This window comes from Schistosoma haematobium, chromosome ZW, assembly GCF_000699445.3.
Source record: "Schistosoma haematobium chromosome ZW, whole genome shotgun sequence".
In the NCBI taxonomy this organism is placed as follows: Eukaryota; Metazoa; Platyhelminthes; class Trematoda; order Strigeidida; family Schistosomatidae; genus Schistosoma; species Schistosoma haematobium.
The window spans coordinates 48,767,607-48,778,395 of record NC_067195.1 but is presented as its reverse complement, the minus strand read 5'-3'; positions in this window follow the sequence as shown (position 1 = coordinate 48,778,395).

Below are 10,789 nucleotides of genomic sequence, written 5' to 3'. Positions count from 1 at the left end.
TTCACTCCCTATCATTAGTTGGGGTGTCAGTGCAACCCAGTCCTGAAGCAACATTTTACACTTCGAGGGGGAGAATCGCATGCCGAACATGCCTGCATTGTTGCTTATAGTGGTCAGAAGACTCTGCATTTTGTCGGCGTCTTCAACAAATAGAACTATGTCATCGGGATACTCTAGGTCAACAAGTGAGTCTCCGGGAAAATGTTCAACCCCTGGAAAGTCAGATGTGGAAAGTGTTATCTCTAAAAGCACGTCAACGACAAAGTTAAACAAGAATGGAGAGAGTGGACAGCCCTGACGAACGCCACTTGAGGTAATCAATTCTGATGACAGTTCGCCATAAGCTCTCACTCTACCAGTTGTGTTCGAGTAGATAGCTTTTACAAGGCTAATATACTTCTTTTATACTCCTTTCAGTGACAAACATTATCAGAGAACCTCACAATCAAAAGAGTCAAATGCCGCCTTCAGGTCGAGAAATACTACCATTGTGGGCCATCTGAATGTGTGTCTATGTTCTAGGAACTGACATAGTGTCAATATCTGGTCTATACAACTACGTCCAGGTCGAAAACCAGCCTGGTTTTCTCTAGTCTGCTCTTCACGAGCTCTAGTTAGGCGTCGAAGTATTATTGAAGCTAATATTTTAGGCACTATATTAGTCAAACTGATTCCTCTGTGATTGTCACAAGAGGACTTTTGTCCTTTCTTATAGACTGGCACAATCAGTGATTGAGACCAGTCAGATGAGATTACGTCCAGTTCCCAAATTCTACCTAAGACCTCAGTCAATCTCACTGTTAATACTGAACCACCATCCTTAAAAATCTCAGGAGTAAACCTGTCAGGGCCTGCTGCTGTCCCTCGCTTCAGATTTCCTACAGCTTTGTCAACTTCGTAAAGAGTTGGAGGACTTACATCAACTTGGCATTCAGGTCGACTGGAGATCGTGGGAAACCGAAGTGTGGTTGAAGACCAGCTGAACTGATTCCTAAAGTGTTCTGCCCATCGATTTAATCTCCTGGATTGAGAATGAATAATATGTCCATCTTTTTCCGAGATAGTTTCACTAACAGTCGGGTTCCTAATACCGGTTTCCTTGACAAGTTTGAACAGTTGTCTACTGTTACCCATTGCCGCTGCCTTTTCCATCTCTCTTGCTTTCGCTACCCACCACTGTTCACGATCATTGCGTAGGCTTCTTATCAGCCTGCGCTTAAGCTGACTCGCTCTTTGTCATGTTCAGAGCCAGATGGGATGATTTTTCGAGTATTTATCAGTGCGGTAGATGCTGCTGAGATCCAGTGTTTCTCCCTAACCTTATGGTTCACCTTACTTGCAGACATCAATGTTGTTTCCACAGCTTCCTCGGGATGGGCATCACTCACACGGCTGACTAACTGTTTTTCTAGTTGTTCCTGAAATATATTCTTAGCTTGGTTATCATTAAGTAGGACCCTAAGGGGTTTCCTTGCAGCGTCTTTCCTACGTCCAGCAAGATATAGACAAATACGTGCTCGCACTAGAGCGTGATTTAAATCTAAGCATGTGCTCCAGAATGAGTGGCAGTCTTCTATCGAGCCCCTCCATCGGTGGCTGATAGCAATCTGATCTATTTGGGTCCAATGTTAGGACGTATTCAAGGATTGCCATGTCAAATGATCTTTTGCTTATGCTTAAAGTTAGTATTTGCAAGAAAGAGGCGGTTATCTGAGCATAGCTGCAACAGACGGTCGCCAGTATCTGTTCTTTGAGCCACAACACCATTAAATCCCCACCAAGGTATCTTTCCTTCTCTCTTAGTTTACCTACTTTAACATTAAAGTCACCATCCGCTGTTACTATGTCAGAGCGCCTAACATTTTGGAGAAGGTCGTAAATCTTTCTACAAAACTCATCTTTTTTATCATCTGAGCTGCAGCCAATGGGAGAGTAGGCAGAGACGACGAAAGGGCAACGACGAGTGTTTCTATCTTTCCGAGTCTACTGGAATCCAGTCTAAGAGGGCTAGTTCTACCATAGGACTCAATGCTATATCTACACCTACAGCGAGGCCACGGGAAGCAGCACCAGGGCTTCCAGATAGACGAAGCGTGAATCGAGATGGTTCTTTATTTTGATATGGAGAGGTCAAATGTATGACGCTACTTGGATCTTTTATGCGCGTTTCGGAGACTCAGTACACATTAATGGCGCGAGATTTTAAAGTCCTAGCTAAGGAAGCCTGTTGTTCTCTATGGCACAATGTTCGGACGTTAAAAGCTTCTTCATGTAGTTTAGAGTGTGGTTTCAGGAGACGAGGAGTAACGTTCCGCGTACTCGAATCGTTCGTATTAGCGGCGCGAGGTGATAAAGGGACGTGAGAAGGGTTAGTCGAGGAGATAAGAGAGTTGTTAGGAGGTGTAGGAAGGATTTGATTGTGAATAACTTGGTTTCGTGTGCTGTTATGGGTATGAGAGCTGAAGTCACTTCCCTGATGCCCACACCGTGGAAGGACAAAGATATACACAACGCATTATTGACTGAGAAGTGATTAATGTCATGTTTGTCTAGTCCTTTAGCGGCCACGGATTTCTATCAGTTGGATAGCATACGATTAAATGTCTAAATCTGAATAAGCTCAAGCTGAAGTTGCTTAGAAATAAATATTGAAGTAAATCTACTTGTTTCCTACATTTGCGAATGCTTTGCTAGACAAAAGGGAAGAAACCTTTGTCATTGTGTATTGTTATCTATGGTTTTGAAGTTATTATTCGAGAATTTTAGATAACAACTGAACAAAATATTAAACTCACTTATCTTGTAGTTCAGGTTTAGTAAGAACTACATTGCTAACACCACTATAACACAAACATTATTATGCAGTCTTCTGTAAATAATAAAGATTATAATTTCAGTTTACAGAAATCCATTCAGATAAATTAATCTGGAAATTTTCAGGACAATATTCTTTTTAAAGGTGAGAATATTAACATGCTTGTGTATAATTTTATGTCAGGATGATTTGTATGTTTTTCTAATCTACACTGCCTTGATGAATAACTTATGTACAATTTTAGAGATTTTCTCATTATACATATATTTATTAATAAAAGCACTTATAAAAATATATCTTGAAAAGAAAGTTTTAAGGTAACATATTATTTGCGATGAGAATTTGTAGAGAGAGCGAGAGTTTGTTTTTGTAATGACGAATAAGTAATAGAGTTGTAAAATATTATATACGGAACTTTTTCATTTGTAATTGTAAACGTAAAATTTGATGTAACCACTTGATGTGAAAACATGAACTGTTGTTTAGAAGCTTTTGAAATTAAATTGTACGAAACAGATACTATATAAAGAGAGTAGAAAAAACATTATTACTTATCTTTACTTAAAACATGAAAGTTTACGTTATAGTAGTAGTATTATTTTATTGCTTACAGATTTATTCTGGTAAGTTTTAATATATTTTGATAATAAGTATTGGAAACGTAATATTTGTCTGCTAATATCACATTATTGAAACTTGACGTTATGGTGGCCTGCTTGAACATCTGGGCTACCTGTCCCTGTCGTCCAGATATTTCAACAAGTTATCTAGTTTTCTTGATTTAATACATCATTATGGCTATTAATTGCATAACCTATTCAGTTGCGTTTCTGAATAATGTACAACTTTTCGTTGTACAAGTTACAAACGGTTTAATCAGAGATATTGTGGTTGCTGGCAATATGCAGGAAAAAGAATGTACATTATTAAGATGTTGATTGTCTGAACTGCTAGCTTTTAATTGGGGACCATACAATATATCTTGTCAGGATTGATCAAGAAATAAGAAAAGGAAACTTGCTGAAATACTTTGAGCTGAAAATTCTATATTGAACCAAAAATAGAACATTGAATAAAACCATTATTAATAATAATAATTTTAAATAAGAAAGATTAGTTCAGCGAAGAGTCCTCTTTTCAGTGAATTCATTTTCAAAGCTGTACAATCGCAAGTATATATACTTATTTTACAAGATGATAATAATCACAATAATACTGATAATAAACTTCTGTTAGACATGGTGACAGTAAGGTTAAATAAACATAGGTTTTAAAAAAAAGTTTTTTAGAAACAAGTAAAGTTCAATAATCGTTTGATTTCGATAGAACAATGAGAAGACGGAGTTGGTCTGAAAAATGTCAACTCCGTCTTCTCATTGTTCTATCGAAATCAAACGATTATTGAACTTTACTTGTTTCTAAAAAACTTTTTTTTAAAACCTATGTTTATTTAACCTTACTGTCACCATGTCTAACAGAAGTTTATTATCAGTATTATTGTGATTATTATCATCTTGTAAAATAAGTATATATACTTGCGATTGTACAGCTTTGAAAATGAATTCACTGAAAAGAGAACTCTTCGTTGAACTAATCTTTCTTATTTAATGTCTTAATGGGTGTATTCCGTTTATTAATAATTTTAGCGACAATATGAACTGTGAAATGTGACTTCGATTATTGTTAAATGTTTCGAAAGAAATATAAGGTTGATGGTATATTTTTACATATAATTACAATTTGGAAAGTAATCTGAACTTAAGATGTAAAGATACGATTAAATACAACAAAAATTCTAACTGAAATTTATTGAGTGGTAAATGTAATAAAGAACATATTTTCTGATAGAATTTGAAACAGAGTTAATATGTAATATACATTTACAATATAAGTACTAAGTGAAGACATATAAATAAGGTTCACATAAAGTAGTATATGAAATATTACGAAAGGGCTAGGGATAATCATATAATCAATATTCAATAAAACACATGATAATAGAAATATTGACGTACATGTATCTTAGTGTATTTAAATATCAATTTTATTCATTATAAATTGATTGATTTCACATTGATAAGATGGAAAGAAAAGTCGAAATTCGATTGGTTTAATAGTTATGAGCTTTGTTCAACATTACTTCCTTTCTGATTCAATGTGATGATTATTCAGTATAGTATTCGATTTTGTTTTCTCGTATGATATTTTATTCTGTATAATATATGATATTCTTGTATTCAATTGACATGAGCTATGCTCAGTATGCGATTTGTTATAACTGAGTATTTTCCATATATGTGACTTCATCCTAATTATTAATCATCAAAGTGTGTGTACAATCAATATGTAAGTGAGTGTATTTTCGACTAGGGTTGTCGTCGACACTGTTTGGAATAACATTCCTTTCACTAGTCTTCTGTCTTCTCATTGCGACTTGGAAGGGTTCTAGCGTTCTAGTGCTCAAGTTATACATGGTATATCAAGAATATAAGCATCTAGATATAACACACCTCAATATAATAAACTCATTTTATACGATTCAATGAATTGTACAGTTATGTAGAATTAATTATCATACTGTTTAGCTGCCGCTGAGTCAACTATCGTTGATAAAAATAAGTCCAAAATTAGCTTGTTATGTACAAAACTGTGGTTTGAAATTAAATATTTACTCATTTCGTATCATTTAATGAATGATTCAGTTACACAGAATTGTTTCGTATCATATTTAGGTACTACAGGGTCATTTAACAGTGATGGAAGTAAGTCAGAATATATTCGATATATTACAGGTGTTCTGTATATTACACAATTAAAAAAGCTACTTGCAATATTTTATCTGCGTTAGTTTTCAAACAATACAATTTGCCGCCATTTTTATGTGGTTAGTGTCAGATACAACACGAAATAAGATAGGTTGAATTAGTGCTTACTTTGGGCTCTTGTTTGTAAAGTGTTAAGTGTGAAATAATTGTGTAACTTGTAAAAATGTTTGTCCGTAATACAGTGTATTTAAACATCTAGTAATTCATTGTTGATTTCATCAAGATACTTTCATTGGAAAGCTTTGAAAATGATTACTCAGTGCTACACTGTGGAAATATTGACGTACATGTATCTTAGTGTATTTAAATATCAATTTTATTCATTATAAATTGATTGATTTCACATTGATAAGATGGAAAGAAAAGTCGAAATTCGATTGGTTTAATAGTTATGAGCTTTGTTCAACATTACTTCCTTTCTGATTCAATGTGATGATTATTCAGTATAGTATTCGATTTTGTTTTCTCGTATGATATTTTATTCTGTATAATATATGATATTCTTGTATTCAATTGACATGAGCTATGCTCAGTATGCGATTTGTTATAACTGAGTATTTTCCATATATGTGACTTCATCCTAATTATTAATCATCAAAGTGTGTGTACAATCAATATGTAAGTGAGTGTATTTTCGACTAGGGTTGTCGTCGACACTGTTTGGAATAACATTCCTTTCACTAGTCTTCTGTCTTCTCATTGCGACTTGGAAGGGTTCTAGCGTTCTAGTGCTCAATTTATACATGGTATATCAAGAATATAAGCATCTAGATATAACACACCTCAATATAATAAACTCATTTTATACGATTCAATGAATTGTACAGTTATGTAGAATTAATTCTCATACTGTTTAGCTGCCGCTGAGTCAACTATCGTTGATAAAAATAAGTCAAAATTAGATTGTTATGTACAAAACTGTCGTTTGAAATTAAATATTTACTCATTTCGTATCATTTAATGAATGATTCAGTTACACAGAATTGTTTCGTATCATATTTAGGTACTACTGGGTCATTTAACAGTGATGGAAGTAAGTCAGAATATATTCGATATATTACAGGTGTTCTGTATATTACACAATTAAAAAAGCTACTTGCAATATTTTATCTGCGTTAGTTTTCAAACAATACAATTTGCCGCCATTTTTATGTGGTTAGTGTCAGATACAACACGAAATAAGATACGTTGAATTAGTGCTTACTTTGGGCTCTTGTTTGTAAAGTGTTAAGTGTGAAATAATTGTGTAACTTGTAAAAATGTTTGTCCGTAATACAGTGTATTTAAACATCTAGTAATTCATTGTTGATTTCATCAAGATACTTTCATTGGAAAGCTTTGAAAATGATTACTCAGTGCTACACTGTGGAAATATTGACGTACATGTATCTTAGTGTATTTAAATATCAATTTTATTCATTATAAATTGATTGATTTCACATTGATAAGATGGAAAGAAAAGTCGAAATTCGATTGGTTTAATAGTTATGAGCTTTGTTCAACATTACTTCCTTTCTGATTCAATGTGATGATTATTCAGTATAGTATTCGATTTTGTTTTCTCGTATGATATTTTATTCTGTATAATATATGATATTCTTGTATTCAATTGACATGAGCTATGCTCAGTATGCGATTTGTTATAACTGAGTATTTTCCATATATGTGACTTCATCCTAATTATTAATCATCAAAGTGTGTGTACAATCAATATGTAAGTGAGTGTATTTTCGACTAGGTTGTCGTCGACACTGTTTGGAATAACATTCCTTTCACTAGTCTTCTGTCTTCTCATTGCGACTTGGAAGGGTTCTAGCGTTCTAGTGCTCAACTTATACATGGTATATCAAGAATATAAGCATCTAGATATAACACACCTCAATATAATAAACTCATTTTATACGATTCAATGAATTGTACAGTTATGTAGAATTAATTCTCATACTGTTTAGCTGCCGCTGAGTCAACTATCGTTGATAAAAATAAGTGCAATATTAGATTGTTATGTACAAAACTGTGGTTTGAAATTAAATATTTACTCATTTCGTATCATTTAATGAATGATTCAGTTACACAGAATTGTTTCGTATCATATTTAGGTACTACAGGGTCATTTAACAGTGATGGAAGTAAGTCAGAATATATTCGATATATTACAGGTGTTCTGTATATTACACAATTAAAAAAGCTACTTGGAATATTTTATCTGCGTTAGTTTTCAAACAATACAATTTGCCGCCATTTTTATGTGGTTAGTGTCAGATACAACACGAAATAAGATACGTTGAATTAGTGCTTACTTTGGGCTCTTGTTTGTAAAGTGTTAAGTGTGAAATAATTGTGTAACTTGTAAAAATGTTTGTCCGTAATACAGTGTATTTAAACATCTAGTAATTCATTGTTGATTTCATCAAGATACTTTCATTGGAAAGCTTTGAAAATGATTACTCAGTGCTACACTGTGGAAATATTGACGTACATGTATCTTAGTGTATTTAAATATCAATTTTATTCATTATAAATTGATTGATTTCACATTGATAAGATGGAAAGAAAAGTCGAAATTCGATTGGTTTAATAGTTATGAGCTTTGTTCAACATTACTTCCTTTCTGATTCAATGTGATGATTATTCAGTATAGTATTCGATTTTGTTTTTTCGTATGATATTTTATTCTGTATAATATATGATATTCTTGTATTCAATTGACATGAACTATGCTCAGTATGCGATTTCTTATAACTGAGTATTTTCCATATATGTGACTTCATCCTAATTATTAATCATCAAAGTGTGTGTACAATCAATATGTAAGTGAGTGTATTTTCGACTAGGGTTGTCGTCGACACTGTTTGGAATAACATTCCTTTCACTAGTCTTCTGTCTTCTCATTGCGACTTGGAAGGGTTCTAGCGTTCTAGTGCTCAACTTATACATGGTATATCAAGAATATAAGCATCTAGATATAACACACCTCAATATAATAAACTCATTTTATACGATTCAATGAATTGTACAGTTATGTAGAATTAATTCTCATACTGTTTAGCTGCCGCTGAGTCAACTATCGTTGATAAAAATAAGTCAAAATTAGATTGTTATGTACAAAACTGTGGTTTGAAATTAAATATTTACTCATTTCGTATCATTTAATGAATGATTCAGTTACACAGAATTGTTTCGTATCATATTTAGGTACTACAGGGTCATTTAACAGTGATGGAAGTAAGTCAGAATATATTCGATATATTACAGGTGTTCTGTATATTACACAATTAAAAAGCTACTTGCAATATTTTATCTGCGTTAGTTTTCAAACAATACAATTTGCCGCCATTTTTATGTGGTTAGTGTCAGATACAACACGAAATAAGATAGGTTGAATTAGTGCTTACTTTGGGCTCTTGTTTGTAAAGTGTTAAGTGTGAAATAATTGTGTAACTTGTAAAAATGTTTGTCCGTAATACAGTGTATTTAAACATCTAGTAATTCATTGTTGATTTCATCAAGATACTTTCATTGGAAAGCTTTGAAAATGATTACTCAGTGCTACACTGTGGAAATATTGACGTACATGTATCTTAGTGTATTTAAATATCAATTTTATTCATTATAAATTGATTGATTTCACATTGATAAGATGGAAAGAAAAGTCGAAATTCGATTGGTTTAATAGTTATGAGCTTTGTTCAACATTACTTCCTTTCTGATTCAATGTGATGATTATTCAGTATAGTATTCGATTTTGTTTTTTCGTATGATATTTTATTCTGTATAATATATGATATTCTTGTATTCAATTGACATGAACTATGCTCAGTATGCGATTTCTTATAACTGAGTATTTTCCATATATGTGACTTCATCCTAATTATTAATCATCAAAGTGTGTGTACAATCAATATGTAAGTGAGTGTATTTTCGACTAGGTTGTCGTCGACACTGTTTGGAATAACATTCCTTTCACTAGTCTTCTGTCTTCTCATTGCGACTTGGAAGGGTTCTAGCGTTCTAGTGCTCAACTTATACATGGTATATCAAGAATATAAGCATCTAGATATAACACACCTCAATATAATAAACTCATTTTATACGATTCAATGAATTGTACAGTTATGTAGAATTAATTCTCATACTGTTTAGCTGCCGCTGAGTCAACTATCGTTGATAAAAATAAGTGCAAAATTAGATTGTTATGTACAAAACTGTGGTTTGAAATTAAATATTTACTCATTTCGTATCATTTAATGAATGATTCAGTTACACAGAATTGTTTCGTATCATATTTAGGTACTACAGGGTCATTTAACAGTGATGGAAGTAAGTCAGAATATATTCGATATATTACAGGTGTTCTGTATATTACACAATTAAAAAGCTACTTGCAATATTTTATCTGCGTTAGTTTTCAAACAATACAATTTGCCGCCATTTTTATGTGGTTAGTGTCAGATACAACACGAAATAAGATAGGTTGAATTAGTGCTTACTTTGGGCTCTTGTTTGTAAAGTGTTAAGTGTGAAATAATTGTGTAACTTGTAAAAATGTTTGTCCGTAATACAGTGTATTTAAACATCTAGTAATTCATTGTTGATTTCATCAAGATACTTTCATTGGAAAGCTTTGAAAATGATTACTCAGTGCTACACTGTGGAAATATTGACGTACATGTATCTTAGTGTATTTAAATATCAATTTTATTCATTATAAATTGATTGATTTCACATTGATAAGATGGAAAGAAAAGTCGAAATTCGATTGGTTTAATAGTTATGAGCTTTGTTCAACATTACTTCCTTTCTGATTCAATGTGATGATTATTCAGTATAGTATTCGATTTTGTTTTTTCGTATGATATTTTATTCTGTATAATATATAATATTCTTGTATTCAATTGACATGAACTATGCTCAGTATGCGATTTGTTATAACTGAGTATTTTCCATATATGTGACTTCATCCTAATTATTAATCATCAAAGTGTGTGTACAATCAATATGTAAGTGAGTGTATTTTCGACTAGGGTTGTCGTCGACACTGTTTGGAATAACATTCCTTTCACTAGTCTTCTGTCTTCTCATTGCGACTTGGAAGGGTTCTAGCGTTCTAGTGCTCAACTTATACATGGTATATCAAGAATATAAGCAT